This window comes from Mesocricetus auratus, unplaced genomic scaffold, assembly GCF_017639785.1.
Source record: "Mesocricetus auratus isolate SY011 unplaced genomic scaffold, BCM_Maur_2.0 Super-Scaffold_100013, whole genome shotgun sequence".
NCBI lineage: Eukaryota > Metazoa > Chordata > Mammalia > Rodentia > Cricetidae > Mesocricetus > Mesocricetus auratus.
In genome coordinates, this window is record NW_024429196.1 from 45,547,383 (window position 1) to 45,563,815 (window position 16,433).

Below are 16,433 nucleotides of genomic sequence, written 5' to 3' on the forward strand. Positions count from 1 at the left end.
AGACCCCTGCTCTCCTTACTCACAGAGACAATAATTATAATCAGAAAGTTTCTGGGTTCAGCAAATGACAGAGCACCAAGGAGAAGGCAGAGCTGGCCTCAGGGATGAAGATGCAGAAGTAACCTGTTCCCCTGATGAAGCCAAATTCCCGATGGTGACATTCTGACACCCTGCTTGAGTTAAAATCTCAGGTTCATAAACAGGGCCTGGCTGGTGCTGTGAGGACATCAACCCTGCACTGCTGCACAGACTGCATGGGTGAGTGCTGTCACATCATCGTAGGTTGGAGCTGCCTTTGTTAGTGAAAGAAATCTGTGGATGGCTGAGATGTAGGAGACAAGGATGTGAGCTCCCTGTCACTCTGGAAGAGGAAAGTGGCAGGATTCAGGGAGAAGATGGCCTATCATTTCCTACCTGCAATCCAGAAGGGCTTCAGTACCCACGGGGACAGTGTGTGTGGTCACTGGACCAGAGCTGCTCATTACACAGGACAGGTAGGGGTAGGAGACAGAGGCACCTGCTTTGCAGCCTGGGATAAGAAGTTCTTGCTCCCACAACTTCTGTACAATTTTTGTGTCCTTTTCCCTCCAAGGACTGGGAACTCTGATCTGAGCTGTATAACTTCTACTGACTATAGGCTTTTGCAGACAGAGCATTCTTTCTATCTTTACCATGGCATCGTTTACTGTGAATTTCCCATTCCCTAGATCCAATGTAAACCACAGAATGCAAGAATTGTGGATAAAGCAGACATGAGACTACAAACTAACGCTAACAATTGATTTTAGAAAATGGGTATTTAAAGCATGCTGGGCACAGCCCTCAGCGCTATGCTTGTCAGTTCATGGACTCCCCAAAATACACCTATATTACACAAAATGTAATTTACATACAAAAATACTTTGTAAAGAAATCAAATAACATGCTCAACATGATGAACATATGAATTGGAAAATTCAGAATTTCAATCCACTGTGGGTGGTCACAAAGCAGGTTCTCATGAATCCTGAACTTTCTATTTCCAAAGATTTGGCATTCCTCCAGCTTCTAGGATATGTGAAACCCTCCACCATACCATTGCAGCAAAATCCCTCATTTAACTGGATGCACACAGACTGGATTGATTGGTTGCAGCCTAGTGGAGGTAAGGACCTGTGAAAGTCTACTAAATTGAAGAATAGGCTCAGTGGTTAAGAACACTTGCCACTCATGCAATTCTCAGCACCCACATCAAAGCTAACAACCATCTGCAACTCCAGTGTTAAAGGATCCAGTGCCTTATTCTGGCCTTTGCAGACACCAGGGACACAAATGGTACCCAGGAATATATTCATACTATTAAATAACTACACTAAAAAAGGATGAATGGAAATACACATATAAGTATCTGTCTGGCAGTTCCTTGAATAGGTGTAAATAGATAATATTTGCAGTGCAGCTGTGACACTATTCAGGGAACAGTGACAGCTTCCTTATTTCAATATACAATGTTGGTATTGTTGGTATCTGAAAGAACCAAGAGGTAAACCTGTAAAAACATACAGTCATAAAAAGATTATTATAGAGATAGTGCAACTGAAAATTAACCACATTGATGAATGCCATTAAGGATAGTCCATGATATCCACTGGATGTTTGGGAGGTCGGAAATTAACCTCCCCCATGCTTGCAAGGAAATGCGTATTCCAAATTAGGCTGACCTCCCCAGAACTTTAAGGAAAGAGAAAAAACAGAACATCTTTCAGTCCATGTCTGTGATTTATGTAGAATATGCAATCACAACACTTGGTTATTCATTTATTCAGAAACCGGGTTTATCAAGGTAACTGTTATACTAAAGCACCTCTCAGATCTTCTTAGCACGGGGGGGTATAAGCAGACTAACAGACAGCACAGTCAGGAGGTTTCAGGGAAATTGTAGGAGACACATTTGTGACCTGTGGGCAGCACTAAGCTATGAAGGATCGTGTCTGGAATCAGATCAGAAAGAGAACATCACATGTACTCTTGTCACAGGGTGAATGCCAGGTTACATGTCCTTGGGAGAAGCTCAAAGCAATCCAAAGATAAATTTGGTGAATAGCAGAGAATACTAAAAACTAGAAGGAAATACACTTAAGTTTCTCACATAAAACTGTTTATGATTTGTAAAAGTGGAAGTAAAATGAATATGTTTATGTTTAATCATCATTTTAAATTTAAACAGAATGAGAAAACAGAAAAATGGATGTCATGTGTAAGATTGCTCATGTAGAATGTGGAATTAGGTTGCTTGTCATTTGTAGAGCAGAGATTACTGACTGATAAAATCACTGATTTGGTAAGCCTTAAAAACCAAAATGAGCAATTCCACTCTTAGGCATATACCCAAAAGATGCCCATTCATACAACAAGGATGTCTGTTCCACTATGTTCATAGCATCATTATTTGTAATAGCCATAACCTGGAAGCAAAATAGATGCCCCTCAACTGAAGAGTGGATAGAGAAAATGTGGTACACAATGGAGTACTACTCAGCAGAAAATACAATGAAATCTTGAAATTTTCAGGGGAGAGGGACCAGGGAGAAAGAGAGAGGGAGAAGAGGAGGGGAGAGGAGGAAATGGAGTAGCAGTAAGGTTGAGTCAGGAGAAGAATAGAGAGCAGGATGAGAGATACCATAATAGAGGGAGTCATTATAGGTTTGAGGAGAGATCTGGCACTAGTGAGATTTTTCAGAGATCTACAAGGATGACACCAACTGGCAATCTAAGCAATAGTGGAGAAGCTACCCTAAAAGCCCTCCCCAATAATGAGACTGAGGACTATCTTATATGCCATCCTAGAGTCTTCATACAGTGGCTAATGGAAGCAGAAGCAGACACCCACAGCTAAACACTGAACTGAAATCCTGGAACCCAGCTGCAGAGAGGCAGGAGTGATGAGCAAAGAGGTCAAGACCAGGCTGGTGAAACCCACAGAGACAGCTGCCCTGAACAAGGGGGAGCTCATAGAACCCAGACTGAAGGCTGAAAGGCCACTATGGGACTGATCCAGACCCCTTGAGTATGGATGTCAGTGAGGAGGCCTCAGCAATCTATGGAGCCTGGGGTAGTAGATCAATATTTATCCCTGGCATACTAATTGACTTTGGGAGCCCATTCCACATGGAGGGATGTTCTCTTAGTCTGGACACATGGGGCAGGGCCTAGGATGATATGACAGACTTTGGAGATCCCCCATGGAGGGCCTCATCTTTCCTGGGGAGCAGAGTGGAGATTGGATGGGGGTGTTGGGGGTTGGTGGATGGCAGTGGAGGAGGGGAGGAAGAGGGAGCTGGGATTGACATGTGAAGCAAGCTTGTTTCTAATTTAAATTAAAAAACTTAAAAGAAAAAACCAAAATAATAGAAGTGGAAGGAAAATGAATACATATTTTAATCCTTATTTTAACTTGGAACACAATGAGAAAACAGAAAATGGGTGTCCTGTGCAAGATTACTCATGTTAGTATGTGGTTGTGAGGTTGCTGGTCATTTATGGGGCAGAACATTAGTGACTGATAAAATCACTGATTTGGTGAGCCTTAAAAACCAAAATAATAGGAAGCCGGGCGGTGGTGGCACACACCTTTAATCCCAGCACTCGAGAGGCAGAGGCAGGCGAATCTCTGTGAGTTCGAGGCTGGGCTGGACCGACAGCCTCGAAAACAATACAGAGAAACCCTGTCTCATAAAAACTAAAAAAAAAAAAACTAAATAAATAATAGCATGTGCTTTTGTTAGGAGTCCAAAGAAACAATGCCCAAGCTGAGACGGAGACATGATGTTTTCTTGGGAAAACGTTCTTAGGGAATGGTCAGTAAATGCACACAAGAGGGGCGTGGTTTCCTTTAATAATCCCACACATGAGAGGAAAGGGAACAAATACTAGTCACACCATGCCACCAAAGGTAAGGAATGCACTGCTGCTGCCCTATCCAATTAATCTATGTGTTATTTATTGCCCAGGTCAACTCAGAATTGGAGACAGAGAAAAGCCACATGAGCTTTCCTGAAAAGCAACACCATTTGAGCAAGTATTACACTCGTTTGACACTGCTGCAATTGAGTGTGTGCAGGATGTCAAAGAGGATCTGGGAAGAGAGGCATCTTAGTTGATGCTCAATATCATGGCTTAGAAATTGAGTGATGTTGCCCTTTCTTTGGATGTTCTCATGGGAAAAAGCTTAGAGATAGAGGAGATAAAGAACAATCTTCTGTAAAGCAGCTGATGCATCAGCATGGTTTTTATGTCCAATTGTCATCAGCATCATTTGTGTCAGTGGAAACAAGAGCAGAAGGGCAAGAATGAAATCTGGCATCTCTGAGCAAAGAACTCTGCATTTACATAATGCACTGTTCTTCTCACTGGAGAACACACACAGGCATCAACCATGTCATGCTGACTTCCTTGTGTTTCTCAAAAGGGTTTTCCTAGTTGTGGAAATATGAAGATGATTTGGAGAGACCTCATCCAGAGGTTAACTTTATTTTCACTTACTGGACTTGGGGTTTTAGGGAACATCATCTTATTTGTAAGACATGTATATACTTCCATTACGAGTCCTGAGAAAAATGTATAGATGTTATTCTCATCCACTTGGCTTTTGTAAACACAGTCATTATTCATTGCGTATGGGTCAGACACATAGCTACAATTTTTTATTACAGAAATTTCCTAGGTGACATTGGTTGTAAAACTGTAATCTATCTAGAAAGGGTGGCCCGTGGCCTGTCCATCTGCACCATCTGTCTCCTCAGCGTGGTCCAGGCTGCTATTATCAGTCCCAGGACCCTTTGCAGAAAGGTCAGACCACAGACTGCATGGCAAGTTCTTCCCTTTCTCCTCCTCTTTTGGATCTTTAATTCCCTGATAAGCTCCAACTTGCTCCACTACATCACAGCAGCCAGGAGCACGAGAACAGATCTGAAGTTGGGATGTATACTGGGTATTGCTATATGCTGGCATCCAGGCACACCGTTAAGTGGCTGTTCCTCTCACTCATGGCTCTTCGTGATGTCATTTTTCAGAGTCTCATGGGCTGGAGCAGTGGGTCTATGGCTCTCCATCTGTACAGACATCACATATGTGTCCTGTACCTTCACAGCTCCAAGTTCGCAAATGATTCCAGTCCAGAAATCAGAGCTACCCGTAGTGTTCTCACTCTCATGACCTGTTTCCTTTTCTTTTATTGGGCCTATTTCATTTTCTCCTTCTATACAGGCTCCATAGTGACACATGATTCCACAATACTCAATATTAAAGCATTTTTAGTGCTTAGTTATGCTGGCCTCAGTCCCTTCGTCCTGATCACCAGGGATGTCCATGTTGCTAAGCATTGCTGTGTTCTGAGAAATACAAAATTCCTTTTCACAACCAGTTCCTTGTGAACTAAAGCTATATATACTGGATAGGTTGTCTCTTCCATTCTAATGTATCGCAACAATAAATTCATTGAGATAATACATTAATTTTTTCAGATAGCTGGTATTAGATCACTGAAGGCTGGTTCAGGCTCTAGGAAGCTGGCATTGTTTCTCACTACCCCTCCATCCCACCATTCCTATTGTGCGGTTTAGTTTGCTGCATCCTCCATCAGGAAATGCAGGAGGGCATACAGTCACCTGAAATTAGCATTTTATTTTTCCTCATGCTAGACTTTTGCTCTTATAATGGTCCACAAATGTTTCCTGTCTTTTTGTTCCTTCTAATTTACTTCTGTGATAAACCAACTCCTCTACTTATCTACAACGCACTTAATATGTGCCAGAGGCTATGCTAAATCCAATGAGCAGGAGAGAAAGTGAAGGAGAAGGATGTCAGGAAGCATCCTTTATCTGAACATCTCTTGCAAAGTGGGGATGCCTAGGGAGAGACACTAAATCACAGCAGCTAGTGAATGCTTGGTATTTCTGGGTACCAAGCACTAAAATAATGGTAAGATTAAACACTGTAATGCAATTCCAAACACACATTTGACATTGATGTGTGGTTCCAAATATAAGCACAGGTGAAATGTCATCTTTTAGAGAATGCCATTATGGTTTGGAAAGCAAACCCCACTTGTGAACCCCACTCCTGTGCACAGTGCTGTGTAGAAATAACTCAGGAACATTGGACCCAAGCTGCTCTTACTTCCATTTCCTCATTAGGGCCTACATAGAGCATGTGGCATTTTTTGGGTCACCCTGCACATCAGTTACACAGTCACACAGTCAGAGTTTAGGGTTCCATCCTCACTATTGCTGCTAAGAAATGTGGGGTCAGCTGTGAACACAGAGACTGTGGTCCTGAAGGTACAGAATGTGTTGTGGGAACTCATTCAGCCAATTAGCCTTTGGGGTACTGGCCCATCAAGGCATGGTCTCAGATGCTAAGGGTGGACCAATAAGAGGAAGAAGAGACGTGTTCTTTGTCAGTATTTATTATCATTCCATAAAGAGGAAATTTCCTCATTAATAAAAGGTACTTGTCAGGGTCCGGCCTGTGTTAGCCCTATATTATAGGGGTCATCTATCTTGGACTGATGTCCTTGGGGCTGTGTTTGAACCAGCCGAACAGCCCAGGGTACCACCCTGAGTGGGGGAGTGTGGGATCAGGGAAGTCCTAGCTACCCAACAATGTTAAGAATGACACAGAGACATCTCAAATGACACAGAGACATCTCATCATTTCAGGAGGGCTCTCAGTCCCTACTGGAGAGACTGGTTTATTCAAGCATCCTCTTAAATAGCTTTCTAAACATGGAGGTACTCAGAAGAAGGCATCTATTATCATGTATATAGGACTGACTAGGAAACACTTTCTTTAACCCTAGAGATGGTCCTAGAATGCATGTACACAAACCCTCAGACCTCTAACCCTAAAACAGGTCTCACTAGTCCTCAGATGTGCCTCACTGGCCCCCAGGCACGTCGCCATGATGGGTGTGGGACCTAGGTCTATTGTTATGTAAACTGGAAGTCATTCTCCTCTGTGGCTAGGTCATCTGTAGGTAACCAGATGACATATAAAAGACAATAAGAGATTGGAGCTCCTAAAATTGAGCTGAGGTCTATACCAAAATATCATATTCAGGCCCTGACAGGTACTATAATTTAAGCTGGGTTCATGCCTGTCAGCTGATGAAGTCTTAATTTTCCATTTAAAACCAAATCAGAAATCTTTCTATATATGTCTTTAATTTTTCATTCTGTTTATGTGATAGAAATAAGCATTTCAATATAATATATTCCCTCTGCCTCAAAATCCCTGAAGAATATTCCCTAGAGGGTAATATAACCAGAATGCAGTTAAGCTTTGGATCCACATGTGCCTCTTTTATCTTCTTTTCCAATTCTTTTGCAGCTTCAGCTGATAATTCTCTTGGACTATTTAAGTCCTTGTCACCTTTTAGAGTCTTGTTCAAATTTTTCAGTTCATGTCTTTCCACTCGAATAGTGGTCTGTAGATGGGAAATTTCTTCCAGCAATTTTTGAAAATGATTAGAAGTCCATAACTGATTTCTCCTGCTCTGCATTTTTTGGGGTCTAATTTTCTGTAGACCTATGTTATATCCTAAATAATTAATAGAATCTCCTCCCTGTGTTTTTTTCAGGAGCAATTTGTAATCCCCAGTGAGGCAAAACTTTCTTTACTTCTTTGAACATTTTTTCCAAAGTGTCTGCCTTTGAATCAGCCAGTAAAATATTATCCATATACTGATAGATTATATATTATGGAAACTGTGCATGAATTATTTCCCAAGGTTTGTGTACAAAATATTGGCACAGGGTGGAGCTATTTAACATTCCTCATAGAAGGACCTTTCACTGAAATCTCTTGACCTGTTAAGAATTATTATACATAGGTAACATGAAGGTAAATTTTTCCCTGTCTTTTTCTTGGAGTTACCTTGTTTGTCTCTTGTTGATCTACATCCATTGGGCTAATGTTGGTATTTGCCGCATCTTCTGCATAATCTAGAATGTTGGTGCTTTCTGTTTGGGTCACTCCCAGAAGAAACATTATTTCTAGGAGTGCCATGTCACCAATTTCTTCTCAGATGGCCTATTCTGCCACAATTAAAACATTTGGTATTTTGATGTCTCTTTATACCTTTGGAAATTGCTTCTCCTACCCAAGGCTCAGTTATAGTCAAAAAACTCAACATTGGCTGTGTGCAGGATCTATCTGTCCATTAGTGCTGATCCAATCTTTAAAGGCCCAAGTACCTTTTTGCATTCTAAATTAGCATTTACAAAAGCCAGAGATTCAATGAGTACTCGTCTTGCTTCTTCATCTTCTACCCCTATTTGTACAGCTTAGTCAATCTTTGCAAAAAGTCACTAAAGGGTTCTTTTGGGCCTTGTATAACCCAGTATACAACTCAACTCTTTACCTTGGTTCTTGAATCTTGTTGTCCCAAGCATTCAAAGCTGCATAAGGAAAAGATGTGTTCATTGTATGTAGCCTGATTATTTACATTAGCATAATGGCCAAGAAGTTGATCTTGGGAAGCCTCAAAACTTTTGACTCTACCTTAATGTTCAAGGGCCTTAGCTTCCTCTCTCCAATAACTTTTTTCATTTTAGCTATGGACTGTATTCTAACACTGCTGAGACAGTTAAAGTCAACCATGTGTCATGATCTTATTTCTTGAAGCCCATGTTTTACTAACTGCCTCATATATGGTGAATGCATTTCATAACAAACTACTGTTTCCTTAATATCATTTATATAAATTTATATGAATAGGCTCCCATTTACATTTTGTATATTCTTTTGGATATTTAATATTTACTCGCTTTTTAGAAACAGTAACAGTATAGATCAGAGCAGGGGAAGTAGCTAAAACTCTTGGTAAATCATCTCTGACTCTGAGAGGTACTGGTGATGTTAAAGTCTTTTCTATTCTCTTTTTTCTGTACCTCATCTCCTTATTTATCAGTTTTATAGAGTTTATCATTTTTGTAGTGTTTGAACTTCTTAACCTGTAAATATTTCTAACAATTTTATTAAATCAATCAACCTCTTGTTCTCATCATTCATATAGTATTGTAAGTTTTAAATTTTCTCTCATTGATGATGTTTTCTCATCCTTAGAGATTATTTGGATGGCATGAAGAGTGCCTTCCAAAAGCAATGCTCGCATTGGTGGTTCAGTGGTAGAATTCTCGCCTGCCAAAAGCAATGCTCTATCCATTAGCTTGTCATGACTCTTTGACATGGAAAGAATTCTTTTGCTAACAATTTATTTCCATGTTTCATTGAGTGACTTTTGCTTATCAAATTATGATTGTCATTTTCAACATTATGAATTCTTTCAGCTAATTTCTTATTACCAGTCTATAAAGTCTGTATCATTTCTATAAGTTTATCAATTGTGGCTTTGTTATCAAACCATTTCTTTAAGGATATAATATGAATTATCAAACTAATAGCGGCTATGGCTAAAAATGTATATGTCCCAAGTAGGTAAACCAGGCAGGAGAAGAGATATGTGGATGCTTCCTGGTTTGTTCATTAACTTTATATTGCAATGACAATGTTTGGCCGGCAGGTGTCACATGTGTACCTCCAAATCAAGTCGAGAGTCACTGAGGCTGCAGTCTGATTTGTCCCAATGTTGCCCAACCTGTGGATTCTAAGCAAAATCTCAAACAAAACCAAGTTGAATGGATATTTGGAAGAAGGGAAAAAGAAGGCACCTGTGTGTGCTGAAGGGTTGCCAGTTGCTGGTCAGGACATCTGTTCAGTGGGTACACACAAGTAGAGCCCCTGAGCCAGGGGAACTGGGAGCATGGGTGCTGGTGGCTAATGTTAATGAGAAAGGAATCTGTCACACTAAACTTAAAGATGACTTGGACTGTGGGGACAGGAAGGGGCAGAGCAGAAAAGGATGTCAATCAACTTTTGTTGTTCCACATGGCCTCAAGAACTCTTGTCCTCATTCATTGAACAACTTATTGGAGACCCACTTGCAGCCTACAAACAGGGAAGGATGCATGTCTTGTACGATAATCACGTTCCCCACTCTGCAGAAGTTTGTACCAGAATACAGCCGTGACCTTCTTGGCCAAATTGCAGCTCTCAGGTCAGGGAAGACATCACTCATTTAGTTAAGAAATGTTGCTAACCTGTTTCCCTCCATTTTGAGGCTGCTGTCCAAAAGTCTCCTAGAGAAGTCAAATTGTAGTTCGTAATGTCCTCCTATTCCATAGTTTGTGACCTACAATTGTTCTACAACCTTTATTGTCAATCCTATGATATGCTGCATCCAATTGTTGACTCGGGCCAAGCACAATTATCATCCTCTTCTAGCCAGGAGCTTTGGGGAACTCTGTAGCTGGCAACAGTGAGGACACCTGTCTTGGGATCATGAACAGTGGCTTGAACAATTTTGGAATTCATGATTGCCTTGATCTTCTCAATTTCTTCACCCAACATCACACCATAGTATCTGTAGGCTGTCTCACTTATCTTCCTCTTTGAAGGGAACGATTAGGAACTGTGGGTACCTTGTTGCCATGATGGTAGCTACAGAAAAGCTTCTTCTGCATCTGGGGGCATCAGTTTGATGCTCTCCCCACAACACAGGGTCTTATAGACATCCCTCTCAGGGAAATAGTCCAGCACCAGGAATTTTGTTATGGTGCCTCCTGCCCAGAACTGAGCTGTTTCAGCACCTGTTCCATCCACAGCACAGTATGATAGTAGTCTCCTTCATTGTAGGCTGAGTGACCCATCCCAAAGCAATCATCCATGCTGAACATGGCCTGGTACTTTGTTCCTAGAAGTTCCCCTCTAGAAATCGTGTCTGGGTCCAGTGTGTACATGTCCTGAAGTCTCGTCAGCACTCTGGAAGCTCCAGATTGGTCCTCATCAGTGGGGAAGAATTGCTGCTGCACTGAGAGGCTAGTGACAAAACCTGCATCTGAGTGCTACAGAACAAAGTCCTACAGTGCAGGCTAGTCTGTGTTCAACTGATTCACCAGCTTAAAGGCATTCACAGAATGAGCTAGGTTGCCCTCAGAGTCAGCGGTTGAGGCTGACTTGCTGGTCAGGGCTTCCATCTTGCGGGCCCAGCTCTTAATCTTGGAGAGCTTGGCTTCCTCCACAAGGATTTACCTCTTCAGAGATTGTACAAGGTCCTTCTCTGCATAAATCATGCCAGTCATGTGTCCAGTAGGGGTGAAGAATTCGCCCTGCACCCAGCTCAGGACACCAAACAAGGACATCTGCAGCACAAATACTTATTGCTTCATGATTGGAAAGTGCACTATCTTGACCTGAAATTTCTGAGTCTTCCCCTCTGCCTGCCTCCATGCTTGCAGTCTCCAGGACATGGAAAGCTGTTTGTTGGATCATTCAGCTATCACTATGGGTCTCTGCAACCTAAGCAGCACCACCTCTGAGGCCAGGCATGAACTTCTGCCTTAGACCAGTCTGCTACCCTGGGGTCAAGCCACCCCTTCACAGGAGCCTGACCTCATAGTCCATCCAAGAGTCTGGTCCAGCTAGCTCAGTCAGTAGAGCATGAGACTCTTAATCTCAGGGTCATGGGTTCATGCCCCATGTTGGACACCAGAATGTAGGCATGAATAAGAGAGTCCAAAAGAGCCCAAATGAAAGGATATATCAAATATTTATTTGGGGAGCATTCACAAATAACAATAAAGATAGAGAACCACTGTGGTCTTCTGGCCTACAGGAGCAGGATACTGCAATCAGACCTCCAACAACCACATAAGAGAGAGAGAACATGATTCTTCTCCCTCTTATCAGCCCATACATAGCAACAAAGACAATGCCTTAATGAGCCAGTACCCCAAAGGCTATTGGTTGAATGGGTTCCCACAACTCATTCAGCTGGTTGCAAAAGCTCATGTGGTCTGGCATTGTATAGCAACAGCACACTGGGGCTCTGAGGACTCTACAACCTCCCAGTCAAGAGAATACATAGGGTCCAGATTTCACTCTGACCCCACAGTCATCAGGCAACCTGTGCTGCAGGCTTCCTGGGGAGGCTTCTGTCAGTGTCCTGTCTGCACCCCCTGGATGGGCTGCAGTGTGGCAAAGGGCTGTTTACAAAAGCTGTCCATCAACTCCTTGCAAAAAATGGAAAACCCAACAGTCACTGGAGGAGTACTAAACAGCACCCAGCAGGGGCGCTGAGGTAGCCCTCCTTCCCTGGTCTGGTCGGGAGTTGAAACTTTCCAAAGGAACTTGTACAACAGCCCTGATTGTGGGTTTCTCAAATAATGATGACTCTTTGCTGAATTTTAGTGTCCATCTGTGTTAAAAACTACCTTGAAGATAAAGGTTGTTCCAATGTTTGTGAGACATCTGTCCACTTCTACCTTACGGACTGAGAAAGGGCCTGTGTACTTATCCTCATCCACTTGGCATTTTCCAACAAGAAATGACTGGAACTCAGAGACAAAGTTTTATTTCAAAAACTTCCTAGGAGATATTGGCTGTAAAGCTGTGGTTTATCTGGCAAGGATGGCTCGGGGCCTTTCCATCTGCACCACCTGTTTCCTCAGTGTGGTCCAGGCTGTCACAATCAATCCCAGGACCACCATTTGGACAAAGCTAAAGCCACAGACTCATGGCAAGTTCTTCCCTCTCTCCTCCTCTTTTGGATGGTTAATGTTCTCATAAGCGCCAACTTGCTCTGCTACATCAAAGCAAGTGGTGGCTTGAACCTGGCACATTCATTGGCCATTGCTATATGCTACAATGAAGACATATAATCAAGTGGCTATCCCTGTCTCTCATGACTCTTCGTGATGTCATCTTTCAGAGTCTGATGGCCTGGAGCAGTGGGTCCAGGACATCACAAGTGCATCCTCTACCTTCAGAGCTCCAGGTTTGAAAGCAGTTCCCCTCCAGAAATCAGAGCTATGTGGAGTGTTCTCATTCTAACGGCCTGCTTTCTTTTCTACTATTGGGTAGATTTCATTATCTCCTTCTACACTGGTTTCACAGGGGCACATGATTCTATTTCACTAAATATCAAAACATTTTTAGAATTTGTTAATTCTGGTTTCAGCCCCTATGTTTTGATCAGCAGGGACATCTATGTTTCTAACATATTGCATGCTCACTGAGAAGTGTAGACATTACATTCTACATCTACTCTCTATGATGTAGAATTATACATTGTAAGCTGATTTCCCTTGATGAATTTTAGACCTGGGGACATATGTTTGCTATGTAGGACAGGCTGACCTGGCAGTTAGTACATAGCACAGGCTGACTCAGAATCCCAAATGCTGGATTTCATCATTCCCTACCAAACTGCCTTTTGCCTGAATGTTCTAATGTATCACAGCATTAAATTAAATATTACAATAATAGACTTCCTTGTTTTTAAGAAGTCTGGCACTGTGCAATCTTAAGATTAGTTCAGGGTTTCTATGTATGTGGAAAGTGGATTCTTACTACTTCCCATTCTACCACCCTTGCCATGTGACTTTTAGACTCTAATTGGCATCGAAAAAGAACATACTAGAGGCAACACTTTTTTCAGAAATCAGTATTTCAATTTTTCCCCAAAGCCAGAGCAGAAGAGTAAGATAGGGTAGGTGACCCTTATCTGAGCTCAGAGTGCAGAGCAGAGAGAAGACGACAGGGAGACAAGTCAAGTCACCAGAGCCCAGCAAATATGATCAACAATTGTTTGATGTTGCTAAATCCCTAAATATGAGAAGCCAGTGTGGATGCTGTAGGACCATTATAACCAGGTTGGACCTTAGGCCAACGGGCTCTCCCTCCATGTCTGGAGACCTTGCTCAAGGCTCACCTGACAGATTGTCTACACTGCAGCTCCAGTCACTCACTATGGCCGGTATCAAATACCCCAGTGCTCTTTAGGTCTAAACTCCTCTCCTCCCAGAATCCCAGACTCTTCCTCCCTGAAGCTGCAAAGGGCCCCCCTGTTGAGCTGCTAACAATGGAACTGCAATGCTGAGCATGCAGAGAGAATCTGTTTGGTGGAAGCCTTGGCAATTGGCAGGATGGTGGGGACCTATAGAACTCCACAGCCTCAGGCCCAGGAAATTCAGAGGGTCCAAAACTCACCCAGATGATTCACTCACGTGAAGTCATTTTGTGGGGAGCAACCTATAGTCTTAGCAATAGCCTGAATTGTTTGGTGATTCCCTGGGCTCTTTGACCAACAACCCTTCTTTTTCAATTTCTGTCTACCCTGACATATGTAATATATAGCTTAGTATCCCTGTTCCTGGATTCCGCATTCAATACAGTGGATAGAAACTCTGCTTTCCTCAAAATTCACCATTTCATTTACAGAAGAAACATTTTGAGCTTCTAGTAGTGTCAGCTGCACCTATTGTATGGAGAGAATATCAAGCAGGGCACAGAGTAAGAGCTATGACCTACAACACATCTCTTATGTCAACACATCAGTGCTTTCTCTTTAAGAACAAAATAATGATGCTATCATTTCTAATCTTAGCCCTGTATATTTCTTTAAATTATTCTCCATCTGGGAGAGGTAGGGACTCCTGGGAACTAGATTGAAATGAGTGTGGAAGGTCCACTCTTGGGCACACATCAGTTTTAGATATGTCATTGAAGTTTTATGAGGAGCAAATATTGGTTTTGGAATAAGGTCAAGATGACATTCATTTCAAGATGACTTTGATATTTAATAAATGAATGAAACAATGAGTTTCATCAAAGGGCCTCACTACTACAGGCATAAGTAGAAAAAAGGACGATAACTTGTTGTACTCATTGTTTGGGACTTGCACATGAATCCCAGTGCTGAGCATCATTTATTCTAATCTTGTATAAGGAGGGATTTAAGAGAGAAGAGCGAGTGACTTGGCTGTGTGTGTGTCTGAAGTCGGTCCCTGCAGGGTCGTAGCTTGGCACTTTGGGAATGAGAAAACCAGTCAGGAGATGCGGGGAGCTCTGTACAAGAAACTTAGTTAGTTGTTCATTTTCTCTCCTCACATCATTCCTCTCAAAGTAATTAAACCCTAATTAACTTGAAATAACTTCTGAGCAAAACAGACATAGTAACTGTGGAGACAGGGGGAAGCTGCACTTCAGGGACTGGGGCTCTGCAGGGGCCTCCCTTCCCCCTGACACTGTGACAGCATGAAACTTGAAGTCTGCAATACCTGATGGCAGTCAAGAGCCCCATAAATCCTGACAGTACAGTTATGGCCTGGCGAGTGTCACCTTCCCAGAGCTGCTCCAGAGCCCGTCTGCACCAGAGTCCAGGTGAGTCCACGGGGGTAAGATCTCCCATCCCCTCAGCTGTGTCATGGAGAGGGTCATTACAGCAGAAGTCTCTCTCTCTTTCTCTGTCTCTCTCTCTCTCTCTCTCTGTCTCTCTCTGTCTCTGTCTCTGTCTCTCTGTCTCTGTCTCTCTGTCTCTGTCTCTCTGTCTCTCTCTCTGTCTCTCTCTGTCTCTCTCTGTCTCTCTCTGTCTCTCTCTCTGTCTCTGTCTCTCTCTCTCTCTCTCTCTCTCTCTGACTAAGCCACGGAGCAGTTGAGAGGCTCTGTGAACCTCGGAACCTCCATTTTCCTTCTGTGCCTAAAAAGACTGGTCCCTGGCTCCAGAAAGATCAAAGGAAGCTAGCTCCTGGAGATGCAGAAATGCTGAGGCATTGCTATTCAATCTCAAACTGGAGTACATGGCAGTGCTCTGGCTGGGCCTTTGATTAAGGTCCCTTTCTTTTTATTTTCTTTTTTTTAAGGAATCAACAGAATATAAAGGATTTTCACATATCCCTCAAACCTTGGAGATGACTATGATACATTCATATAAGGTAAGCCCTAGAGAGACTGAGCAAGGTAATTGCTGCTCAAGAATATTCTGGTTTATGGAGGGAGATTCTGTCTCAAAAATTATGAGACAAAATAAAAACAAACAAAATTTCTTATTTTTACCTATTGTGTTTGCCAGGACTGTGACTCCAGCAGTATCCTTACTGTTTATCATCATTGGTTCTCTTCACTTTGGGTGCGTTTCCACTTCTCAAATATTGGCACATGTTTTCTTTTATAATAATATCATTACTTCTAATTTACAGGAAGTTTTCCTTCTGTATCCATCCTCAGTCACTGCAGTCTATCACATAACATTGTACATATTTATATTAGCTACAGTGTTTCCTTGACTGTCTGGTGTGAAGAAATATAAACCTCTGAGTGTCACAGTTATCATTACCATCTTGAGGATTCCTGCCATAAAGGATTGAGGCTGTGATCAAGGATATCCTGAAACTCATTGTAGTTTTATTCCCGCACTAAGCAGCAAAGAGAAATAATCTGTGTTTGTCGTTTGCTTGTTTTTAGAAAACTAGCATGGATGAATGGAACATACATCAGGTTCTTGGGGTTTATTTCCAGACAAGAAATCATCCATATTTCTAAACATGAGTCCATCC

General features: G+C 42.2%; 1 non-coding gene and 3 pseudogenes across 1 annotated transcript; 3 read left to right on the forward strand and 1 right to left on the reverse strand.

Moving 5' to 3' along the window:
* Window positions 1-4,468: 4,468 nt before the first annotated feature.
* On the forward strand, window positions 4,469-5,411 carry LOC101826154 (annotated as a pseudogene).
* A 4,493-nt stretch (window positions 5,412-9,904) lies between these two features.
* LOC101822441 lies at window positions 9,905-11,267 on the reverse strand (annotated as a pseudogene).
* Window positions 11,268-11,513: 246 nt separating this feature from the next.
* Window positions 11,514-11,586, forward strand: Trnak-cuu. The gene has a single exon. It is a non-coding gene; the product is annotated as a tRNA-Lys (tRNA).
* A 747-nt stretch (window positions 11,587-12,333) lies between these two features.
* On the forward strand, window positions 12,334-13,115 carry LOC101826423 (annotated as a pseudogene).
* Window positions 13,116-16,433: the final 3,318 nt, after the last annotated feature.